The 12,966-nt window shown below is 34.5% G+C and overlaps 1 protein-coding gene across 6 annotated transcripts in view; it reads right to left on the bottom strand.

The window, feature by feature from the left end:
• The window catches only part of PCED1B (PC-esterase domain containing 1B), a 286,638-nt gene that overhangs the window by 76,637 nt on the left and 197,035 nt on the right, over nt 1-12,966 (bottom strand). The window lies entirely within an intron of this gene.

The following is a 12,966-nucleotide window of genomic DNA, read 5'->3' as shown; positions in this document are numbered from 1 at the left end:
TTGTTTAAATATGAAGAAAATAGAATGAAATTAAGGCTATGTTTATACCACTTCATGGGAAAGTTCTATGTTAGGTTTTGTAATCAGTACCACAATTTTTCACAAGTTGGAGAATAACCAGAAGCCAATGAGACATTGCTGAACATAATAGACAAATATGTTACTTTCCAACAATGAAAGAAATTGAGAATGCTACAGTGCTTGCAAAATGTTTTACCATGAGTTCTTTTAATTCACAAAACAACCTATCTAACAGGTAGAAATGTTATTATTTTCATTTTATAAATGAGAAAACTGAGACACAGAGAACCTGAGGGAAATACCCAAGGTTATATGGCAGGAAAGTGACAGAGACAAGTCTAGAATCCAAGTCTACTGACCCTAACCGTGATGACCTTTCTACAACATGCTTCTCTCTTGCCTTGTCTTCTCATATACGTTGATATCATTTTAATTTAAAAAGTTGCTCAATACTATTGTGTAGTGATGTTGAGATGCTCAAAATGGTACTTAGTTTGTCAGTAGCATCACTTGAAATTTGGAAGATTCAGGATTCTGAAAGATATTGAAAAGCTACATGCAAGAGTTAGCTCTTTGAAGTTCTTTTGTGCAAATTTCCTGAAGATTATAAGGGCATGAATATTTGGTTGCTTTCTCTACTCTGATGGATCAAATTTCGCTTGGGTACATCATGCTGCTTTCTTATTGCTCACTTATCCTTTAAAGTAAGTAAGAGTGCTTTTGTCATTTCTTATATCTCATTTTTAAATGGAATCAGGCTGAAACTTTTTATAAGAGGGCTTAATAATTCCATCTGCTATGACGAAGGAAGACAATTTATTTTTACCGTTAGAAACTTTTAACAGATGAACAGGCTAATTTTCTCGATTTACAAAAGGCTCATTCAAATAAATTAAAAGGTGAGCAAACCAATAGAAAAATGGGCAAAAGATACTACCATGAATCTTATAATACAAAAATACAAATGACCAATAAATATGTGAAGGATACTTATGATAAAATAAATAAATAGCAAAATAATGAGATAACTATTAACTTGGAAAAACAAAAGTTGGATGGTACTCCTGGTGAAGGTATAAGGGAAAAAAGGCTCTTGTATCCTATTGATGAAAGTGTAATTTGAATACCTTTGTGGAGGGCAATTTGTTATTATCTACTAAAATTTTAATTGTATATATTCTTTGAATGAGTAATCCCATTACATGGATTTTCCTCTATGGATATATTGATAGGAGTTCACCTAGATCCATAGACATCAAACTACACTAATTACAGCATTATTTGTAATGGAAAAAAAAAAAAAACTACAAACAACCAATACCTATCAGTAAGGAATTAGTGTAGTAAAAGAAAGGTAAATCCATAAATGTAAATATTGGTGCCTGAAAGATAATGTAAATCTGTATATGGAACAGTTTTCAATATTTGGTAGTAAGTGAAAAAAAAAAAGAGGTAATATAATATGATCCCTATTCTGTAGATTAAAAAGGAGAAAAATAAATTTAAAATACACATATACACACGCACATGAATATATGAATATATGTATTCTTTTGTGTTATAGATGAATCACAGGATACTATTAAATAGCAGTTACCTTTAAAGTGAAAGATTGGATGGGAAGGAGTCAATTTAGGAGGGGAGAAGTGGCTTTTAATTTCAATTTTGTATGGTTTTTGCCTTGTTTGAATTTCCTATTTTCTAACCAGATACATGTAATATTTTCTGTTTGCTTTAAGTATTAATAAGGGATGTCTTCTCTACCTTTTAATGAATTGAAAAATAAAAAAGGAAAAAGGAGGAAGGAAGGGAGGAAGGGGTTCCATATTGATAAGGAAAACAAACACATAAACAGTCCTAACTATAAAGTAAATTCAAAGTATCTCCTGTCCTAATGTAATAGAGGTCTTGCATTTTCTAAATCTCCTTTTTATTCTTTGGTGTGGCACAAAATGCTCGTTACGGAATACATTTTTGAACTGAAGATGCTCTCACATGTGGATTGATTATTCACATCATGAAGCACATTGCTGGAAATTATATCTTAAAAGTCGTCACTAGGATTTCTTCTCTCCCTTCTCTGATGTAAGATACCTGCTGTGATGCATCTTATGTTTGTACTGTGATATTGATCTTCAAGGAGCTGTGATGTACTTAATATGCAACAGGATTTCATTAGTGCACATTCTGAGCCATAATGAAGACTCCTTCCTTGACCAAATTCTAGTTGGGCTCCTCTAAGCTGTCTTCTCGACTAGACCTCAACTTTGGCCTATAAAAACTGCAGACTCTCAGCACAAACGATTTTATCCACTCATGCCCTGCTTGAACAAACTCTAGTACAGTTTCTAACAGCTCAAGGCTGCACTCCTAGGGTGACTCCACCCCTCTGAAAGTACCTGCTTGAAAAAGCGTAATGCTTCCAGGAGAATTTACTGTGTTTTTTTTTCTAGGCCAAAATCTGGTGATAGGCAGATAGGCTCCTGAACCCCTTCTTTGAACAGATATTTTAGAAAGCTTGCAATTATAAATCCTTTCTCTACTTTTGATATGTAATTCTACCACACAAAACAGTTGTTTTTTTGGTTTGTTTGTTTTTGTTTTCAAAGACCTGGGAGTCTGTGAAATGCCAACATTCAGGAATATAACTCCCCCACAGTCTTGTGGGAGGATCAGGGCCTAACTTTAGTGGGTACCTTGCACCACCTCCTCCCGTCGTAAAGATAGGAGACATTGGTTTCTCTTCTGGATAAGCACCAATTAACACACCCAGATTATTTTGTCACATGGATCAACCCCCTTAACACCCTTTAGTCCTTTCCCTTAGCATGTCTCAGCCTTTAAAAAGTCTCCTGCCTTTTGTCTCTGCAGAGTTCAGTTCAGTTCATGCTGGACTTTCTTCCCTCTTGCAATAATTCATTATTGAATAACATCTGTCCTTCCCGCTTTAATGTTTGGCTTTGTTTATCTTTAACACCAGGTCTCAGTAAATATCAGGTTATTAGGTCTGAACCCAGAACTCCCACAGTCATTCTTCCAAATCTCACTGGAATGGACTCCCCTCTCCTCCCACCAGTCCATTCCTATAATAAAACTTAAGCCATTATTACTGAACTGAAAATTACATTAATGCTTTTGGTCTAATCATCTACTCATTTTATTTCTGTTGTTTCAGGGCCCCATATAAGGAATGCCGCATCAGGGCATCAATCAGAGCAAATACTTTTAGGACAGGTATAGAGTCGTCTCTTGCCATTTATTGCAATCCCTGCTACAGAAATCATGGACATTAAGGTACTTGGAAATGTGCTTGCTGATATTGTGCTGCCTTATATAGTTCAGCTTATCAAGGGATGAATTGCAGAACTTGTGCAGATTTATAAACATGTGAAAATAGTCAACAAATATGATTTGTGTCTCAGCGATTTAAATTAACTTTGTATTATTTTATGGAACTACATGTATGGAAAATATTCTTTAGATCCTCCTTTATAAGAAAGAGAGGGACTTACTTTTTAAACTGCATTTTAAGCTTTAATTATGAAAATTTTAAACATAAATAGAATAGTATATTGAACTGCTATCTACCCGCCAGTGTTACAGGATTACTGCATTGTCACATTTCTTTCATTTCCCCCCGAATGTACTACATTTCCCCCTTGAATACTACTATATTTCTAATGATGATAGTTAACAAAAAGAACTTCTAACTTATATTGCACAGATGTTGATTGTGCACCAGCTGGGTGTTTGTTCTCCTTTGGCAGTAATGCTGTTATGCAATTTTAAGAGGATGTTACTTGCCAGCCTCAGGAGGTCATGATTTTAGTTTTATTCCAGGAACAGTGATGCATTTGAGCTGAATCATGTGGAGTACCCTCTCCAGTGTCCCTTATAACTGACAGCACAGTTACTGAGGTACTTAGGTGGGGTTAAGTGTTTAGTTAGGACTTAAAACAAGTTCAATGGCCAAACTGACATCACTGTCAGAGGAAGCCTGCCCCTTAGCCTAAAGACCTCATATAGACCATTCATTCACTCCAACAAGTTTCTAGGACATAAAACTAGTTGAATAATTTTCTGCTTAAACCAGAGATACACTAAGATTCTGAGAGGAAGATAAGGAAGGCTGCTGTCTTGCATTGGTTAAAGAAGGCATTTGGGGGTATTTTAAGGAGAAGGATCTGGGGATGTATTTGCTCAGCCTAGGGAGTGGAATGCTTAGAGGAGAGTTTCACATAGTTTTCTTTGCCATGGCAACACGTAATAGTGGCTTGCATTTTTATTGGATGGGTCATCTTTTAAGTAAGTGACAGGTACTGGGGTGTCCCAGTTCATAGAATAAGGACATAGGTCCTCAATTATAAAAGTAATTCATATTTATAAATACCATCAAGATGCCATCAGTTAAAAAAAGAAAGTTCTTGGAAGATGACCATTCTATACTAAAGACTGAGCATAACAAATATGATTGTCATAATAAAATATAACGTATGTCTTGATCTAAAATATAAGTAATGTGTGTGATTGCTGTGATGTATCCCAATTCATCATAAATAGTTAACTGTTAATGTAACTAGCAATTAATATAAACTTTTACCCTGCTGTGGCAGTTTTGCCTCTATAAACACAACCAAACTAGACAGCTGTAATAATACGTTATTTTAACCTTTTGAATTTGTAATCTGCTCATTGGCATCAAAATTTTTATCCTATTCATAAAATATATTGACAATCATAAACAATTTCCCATGATAACATCTAAGACATAAAAACAGTTGGGATGAAGACTATAACATTGTTAAATAATCTTATTTGATTTTCCTGTTTATCCTTCCCAAAAGCTTTTTACAGAAAACTTAGGTAAAATACATAAAGTGACATTTTTATTTCATTGTATACATTATTAACTTTTAGTCTTTAAAAACCTCGCTACTTAAAAAAAAAAAAATCTCTTTCTCTATCCAAACAAAAGTTTTTGTACTTGTATAGCTCAGTGATTCTCAGTTCACTATTTGTGAAGAGTGGAATCTTATCTTGAAGTGAAATTGTATTTGAAAATCCAATATATAAAAGTGAATAATATGAAACTGCACTGGTTGGAAAAGGGCACAGGGAGGTCAAAGCCCTACCTGTGAAGTTTCTCCTTAAAGGGAAAATTTTAGATTTTTTGCCAAGCATAGTCTGAAAACCACTGCTTTCTCCCATCATAAGGAAATTTGTTCTTCACTGGATGCCAAGCAAGTCCAATCAGTGTACGTGCTACTGTTGAAGATGGTTGTAATGGACAGGCCATGTTCCATGCCTGTGAGGTACACTGCCCCCTGCTGGGACACTTCAGAGTTCCTGTCAGACACATTGTCCCTTTATCCTTCTATATAATACCTTGTGATTCTGCCACACTGTTGGACTAGGGATAGGCACCTGATCTAAGGACAGATAATATAGGCGGCCGAGTCACATTTAAGTAACCTAGCATCAGAATTCTGCCTAAGGGGCACTCCATTCTGGAGGGTCACTCTTTGACCTACTCTGTTTCCCTGAAAATAAGACCTAGCTGGACCATCAGCTCTAATGCATCTTTTGGAGCAAAATATAAGACCCGGTATTATATTATATTATATTATATTATATTATATTATATTATATTATATTATATTATATTATATTATACTATACTATACTATACTATATTATATTATAAGACCAGGTCTTATATTATAGTAACAAAAGACCGAATCTTATATTAATTTTTGCTTCAAAAGACACCTTAGAAGTGATGGTCCAGCTAGGTCTTATTTTCGGGGAAACACGGTATCACTGCCTGTGGAGATTTTGAACTTGAGATGTACAGAGAGGAATGTAGAAAGGAGATACACAGACAGAAGGCAGAAAACAGAAGGTTTGAAGCCAAGAGAATTAGAGTTAGTTTGTTATGGCAGGAGCTGTGAAACAAAAGAAGAAAGCAGCTAAGTCATAATGATGGCAGAGCACTGGAGAAGGGAGCAGTGGATGCCTGTTTCAGAGTTCCCTTGCCAGACCACTAAGACTACTCACACGCCAATAAGGAAATTCTGCGATGGCCCTTGCACTTCCTCACTTTTCCATGTACCCTTATAAAAATCTCTATTCTACAAGGTTACTTAAGCACTCTCTGTTGTTTTCAATTTTTAAATGACCGACTAACCCCAATGAATAATTTTCTTTTCTTTTTTTGTGAAGAGATTTTAATAAAACATTAATTAGATCTTTTTTCCAATAGTATTTTTAGAGTTATTTTAAAATTCACATACAGTAAAATTCTCGTTTTTGGTGTATAGTTCTATGCATTTTGACAAATGCTTAGAGTTATGTAATCATCACCACAATCAAGATACATCACCCTAAAACATTGCCCAATGCTCCCACTTTCTTCACCCTACCCCTAATCCCCAGATATTAATCTGTTCTCCAACCTTATAGTTGTACCTTTCCCAGAATGTCAGATAAACAGCTATGAGTCAGACTTCATTTATGCTGTTGTATGTATTGATAGTTTGTTCCTTTTTCCTGCTGAGTAGTAGTCCATTTTACGGGTGAACCCTGCATAGTTATGCAGTTGAAGGTCATTGAGCTATTTCCAGATGTTGATAATTATGAATTAAGCAGCTACAAACATTCAGGCATAGATGTCTGCGTGAAATAAATTTTTCTTTCTCTTGTCTTACGAGTGGAATTGCTCAACATCATTAATAATTAGAGAAACACAAATTAAAACCACAATGAGCTACCACATCTATCATAATGACTAAAGTAATGCATAATTTTCCAACTTTACCAAACAAAGAATTCAACTCAGGAGATAATCACATGAAACCAGGTTTAGACACCAGATTTGTCTCTATCTCAAGACCAAGAATATGAAATGCGTGGGATGTTCCCTTCTAGTTCCCACACCTGTACCCTTGGCAGACATCAGTGACTGAACATAAACCTTTATGTTACTGCTGAAACATGAATCAATTTCAGAAATTTTGTCAAACCGCTCACCAGTTACCAATCCATATTGTTGATCCTAGCCTTGAAATCTATTTACTGCTCCAGTTCAGTAAGTATTTTGAATGGAATCATCTTTCTTTTGCTGTTTAGTACAGTATTTGGGAAGATCCATGATTTTCAACGTTTCCCTGAAGGCTCCAGCTAAGGTACATTGTCTCTGGGGGAAGGAGAGTGAGGCCCAGAGAAAGGCTGAGCAACTGGAATCCAGATAAAAGTGGAAAATGTCCATTTTTATCTGCTATATGTATAGAAGCTCCTGGTAAAATTTTGTTTGAGGAAAGGTCTCTACAACTAAGAAAAAAATTGAAATCACTAAATTATTGTATCATCAGCATTTGGGTCATAGTGTTCATAGCAGTGAATTATTTCATAGGTTGATCTGACTGAAACTGTCAACTGACATAATCAGCCAACAATTTAAACTTCTCATTTCAAGATCTAAATCTGTAGAACATTTCTAAGTACTCTTTTCAGAGCTGTTGTTATTATTATTATTATTAATGAAGTATGCTTTCATACATGAATGGTACCAAGATCTTCCATATGGCATTCACAGGCTTGGTCTCTTTCTGAGCATTAATGAAACATAAAAAGGTATCAAGACGCAAAAAAATGTACATCGACTCTCTCAATAATTGATAGATCTAATAGAAAATCAATAAACACAGTTGACTCTTGAACAATGTGGGGATTAGGAGTGCCAACCTCTGCGTAGTGGAAAAGATGCATATAAGTTGACTCCCCCACAACTCAAGTTGTCCATTGGTATGTGCCAGGGATGGGTATCAGGAACCCATTGGAGACCAAAATCCCCGGATACTGAAGTCCCGTATATAAAATGGCATAGATCAAGGCGTACAGTCAGCCCTCTGCATCTGCGGATTCCTAACCACTGATTGAAAACAGTACAGGTATTTATTGAATGCATGTATAAGTGGACCCATGTATGCCAGATGGGTATTAGACTTATTACTTAATAACAAGTGATCACTTTGTAAGGTATATAAAAAGTCTAATCACTATATTGTACACCTGAAACTAATATGATATTGTATGTCAACTGTAATTGAAAAAAAAATACACCCATGCAGTTCAAACCCATGTTGTTCAAGGGTATATAGAAAACTTGAACAACACTGTCAACCAATTTGATCTAATTGTAACTGACAGAACATTTCATCCAACAACAGCAGAATATATATTCTTTTCAGGTGAACATGGAACATTTACCAAGATAAACAATATTCTGAGCAATTTATGTTTCAATAAATTTAGAAGGATTTAAGTCTCTCAAAATATGATCTCTTACCACAACCTGAAAAAAAAAGGTTTTTACCAAAAAATTCACAGCCAATATCATCTAATAATGAAAGACTGGCTGACTGTTTTCCCTATAAGATTAAAAACAAGGCAAGGATATCCATGCTCACTGCTTCTATTCAACATTGTACTAGAGGTATGAATAATGCAGTAAGAAAAGAAAAAGAAACAAAAGACATTTCTGGAAAAAAATTGGAAAGGAAAAAACACAACTGTCTTTATTTGCAGATGATGGTCTATGTAGAAAATCTTATGAAACCTGTCAAAAAACAACTAGTACTAAAAACTAAGTTTAGTGAAGTTGTAGAACACAAGTCCAAAACACAAAAGTCAATTGAATTCTACATAGTAACCATAAGCAATAAGAAATTCAAGTTAAAAATACAATTCCGTTTATAGTAACATCAAAAAGTATGAACTATGTAGGGACAAATCTAATTAAAGATGTGTAAAACCTGTACACTGAAGGCTACAAAACACTGCTGAGAAAAATTAAAGACCTAAATAGGTAGAGAGATATACTATGTTTATGGATCAGAAAACTCAATATTAGTAAGATGTCAAATTCATCTATAGATTCAACACAATCTCAATTAAAATCCAAGCAAGGTTTTTCTGTCAAAATTGACAAGCTGATTCTAAACTTTATATGGAAATGAAAAGGACCAAGCTAAACAACTTAAAAAAAAAATCAGAAGTAAAGGACCAACACTACCTATTATTAAGGCATATTATAAAGTTACAGTAATCAAAACAGCATGGAATTGCCATCAAGATAGACAAATAGATCAATAGAACAGAATGTTGAGTCCAGAGAGTACAGACCCACACACATATGGTCAATTAATTTTTTACAAAGGTACAAAAACAATTTACTAGATAAAGGGTAATCTTTTCCACAACTAGTAATGGAAAAATGTGCAATCTATATGCGAAGAAAAAGAACAACAACAAAAAAGAACATCATTGCATACCTTGCACAAGGCACAAAAATTAACAACAACAACAAAAAATGAATCATTGACCTAAATGTTAAATCTAAAATTATAAAACGTTCTAAAAGACAACATAGGAGAAATCCTTTGTGACCTTGGGTTAGGCAAAGATTTCTCAAGTACAATACCAAACATACAAACCATAGAAAACTTGATGATCTGAACTTTACCCAAATCAAGAATAACTGCTATTTAAAAGACACTGTTTCATTTTGTTTTGTTTGACTGAAAAGTCAAGCCAACGATTGGGAAAAAGTATTTGCAAATTATCTATCTGATAAAGAATCTGTATCCAGAATACATAAAGTACTCCCAAAAATCAATAATAAAACAAATGATGCAACTTTTTAAAAGGTTTGGACAGGCACATTACCAAAAATGATATACAGATAGTAAATAAGGACATAAGATGTCGTTTAACATCATTAACCATTAGTGAAATGCAAATTAAAATTACAGTGCAATATCATCACACCCTATTAGAATATCTGGTGGACTTATTATAGAATTTTGGTGCATTGTTTTGTTGATTTTAATAAAAGTATGTGTATCTTAACCATAGATCAAATAGGACTTTTAAAGGGCAAGATTTTTACAATCTTTGTTCTCCATAGATAATTGATGTCGTAAAAAGTTAAGACCCTTTATTTGACTTCTGTATGGATACAATCCATCTATGCCTGGACAGACTTGGATATACATGAGGCTGTATTTATTTAGGAGGTGCCATTCTAAAGCTCAAATCATAGTGTCATACATTATAAAATAATTTTTAGTGTTCAGATACATGAAAAAAAATTTTTTTTTACCTAATAAAAGTTATAGGAAAGTTTTTTCTTTGACTGCTAATTGCAAATTAATATGAATCTCTTTAATGTGACTGCTATCAAAGATAGAGCTTTGTTTTGTGGAAAATTAACTAGCTTCATATTTGGTCAAATAATCTTCACTATGACATCATTGTGTAATTATCCTAGAAAGTAGGATATCTCAGTCAATAAATGTTAAATTCTTCATTCTAACCTAAGAACCTCATTTCTGCTTTCTGCTTCCCACCTTGTGGTATACTTCCCACGAAACTCAGATGTCCCCAACTCTAATGAGAAAATGACAAAAGACAATGAGCATAGGAGGTCTGACAATTAAGTTCGCAAACCTGTTGCACCGATGTTGCTAACCATTTTTGATATCAGAGGGATTATTCATTATGAATTTGAACCAACTGGACAAACACTTAACCAAATTTACTATTTGGAAGTGCTGAAAAGGCTGCATGAAAAAGTTAGATGCAAATGACTTGAACTTTTTGCCAACAATTCATGGCCCTTGCATCATGACAATGTGCCAGCTCCCACGGCACTGTCTGTGAGGGAGTTTTTAGATAGTAAACACATAACTGTATTGGAACACCATCATATTCACCTGATCTGGCCCCCAATGACTTCTTTCTTTACCTGAAGATAAAGGAAATATTGAAAGGAAGACATTTTGATGACATTCAGGACATCAAGGGTAATACGACGACAGCTCTGATGGCCATTCCAGAAAAAGAGTTCCAAACTTGCTTTGAAGGGTGCACTAGGCACTGGCATAGCTTCCCAAAGGGAGTACTTCGAAGCTGTCCATAGTGATATTCAGCAATGAGGGATGTAGCACTTTTTCTAGGATGAGACCGCGAACTTAATTGTCTGACCGACATAAAGTATTTACTTTTGATGTAGGGGATTATAATGTCCAGGAGGTCAGTGACTAATTCTTTTGTGACTTCTCAAAATTGGACAGGACATTGCAGAGCTCTTTATAAACCTTTAGTCATAGAACAAGTTTTTGACAAGATTTATACTGTACCGCCAAGCTCTGTAAGTGGGAATGAGATAAACTTGTAAATCACTTATCATCCAAGCGCCAAGGATTGTACCTGTCTCCAAGTTCTCATTTTCCAGATTTGACGGATTTAACTACAGCCTACAGAAAAGCTACTCAATGCCTTAGGGAAATGCTCATTTTCTAAAGAAGAATGGTAGTTGTTGAGAGCAAAGGTTGCAAGGAGAGAGGCTCCATCAATCTAGTTTCCTATGCTGTATATCTTGACTAAGAGATTAAGCAGCTGCAAAATGTTTTGTGGTCTTCTATCACTGAGGACGTAAGGAAAGCATTTGTTTTTCATGCTTAACAAAATACAGTTTGAGCAATTATGATGTAAGTCACACCTTGACACAGTGAAATACCAAGTTCTGGATCCAAGTGTGTGTGACTGGCTTTCTGCCCATTGTCAGTGAAACATCAGTTCAAATTACAAGTGAAGTAAATTTTCTGCAGTGTAAACATTGAAGCAAGTGGCAGATTGAAACCATGGTGCTTGAAAAAAAGGCAAGCGTGTGTCACTAGATTGTATATTTTTCTTCAATAGAATGCTTATTAGCCCAAGTGATGAAAGCCTAATTAAAAATAATAATGATGAGAAGTATTTAAAATGATTACTATATACAAAATGTATCCATTTTCTTATTCCAATTAATGTTTTTATATAATTATACCCATTTTACAAGTGAAGAAAGGGAAGTTGAGAGCATCATTTTATAGCTTATTTTGACAGAGCCGGTACAGAAGCCTAAGTCTATGGAGCTCTTGACCCCCCTTCACTGCCCCCTATCAGGACGCTGGCCAACTTATCTTAAACATTCTCTTTGGATTTTAATTATATTAAATTATTGATTTATTAGAAAATATACTAGAACATGTTAAACATACATCCTTGTTCTTTTTTTTTGAGATAAAAAAATTATGTTGAGTCCATATATCCTCACTATTCTTTTATAGAAAATATTAAAAAGTTGTTTTTTTCAGTTACAGTTGACATTGTTTTGTATCAGTTTCAGGTGTACAGCATAGTGGTTAGACATTTATACAATTTATGCTGTGATCCCCCAATAGTCTAGGACCCACTTGGCACTATACATAGTTATTGCATCATTACTGACTATACTCTCTATGCTGTACTTTACATCCCTGTGACTATTTTGTAACTACCAATTTGTACTTCTTAATCCTTTCACCTTTTTCACCCAGCTCCCCAACTCTCCTCCCCTCTGGCAACCATCAGTTTGTTCTCTGTATCTATGAGTCTGTTTCTGTTTGTTCGTTATTTTGTTCTTTAGATTCCCTATGTAAGTGAGGTCATATGTTATTTATATTTCTCAATCTACCTTATTTCACTAGCATAATATCCTTAAAGTTCATCCATGTTGTCACAAATTAAATATGGAGTAAAAATGACATAGGAAGTTTTCTTAAAAAAACAACAACACAAACAACTCCAATATCTTTAATAAATTAAAAAACTCAATTTACTATTGATATTGAGCATTTTTTTCATGTGCTTATTCATTTTACTTATAATTTTTATAAGACCTGTAAGTAGTTTGGCTCCAAAAGAGTCAGTGTTTCGGAGCAGGTTGCATCTGACAGGACAATAAGTACCCACTAATAATATAACTTTGTAGCATGACAAGAACTTTGGGAAACCATGGTAGAGGCCCCTGCCTTTTGCAAAAACTTCATCTGTAAACATCCCCTACAATGAACCGCCACA

Source organism: Rhinolophus hipposideros (assembly GCF_964194185.1).
Source record: "Rhinolophus hipposideros genome assembly, chromosome: 9".
Classification (NCBI taxonomy): domain Eukaryota; kingdom Metazoa; phylum Chordata; class Mammalia; order Chiroptera; family Rhinolophidae; genus Rhinolophus; species Rhinolophus hipposideros.
The sequence above is the reverse complement of the archived record's forward strand: the minus strand, read 5'-3'. Positions and strand labels throughout refer to the sequence as shown.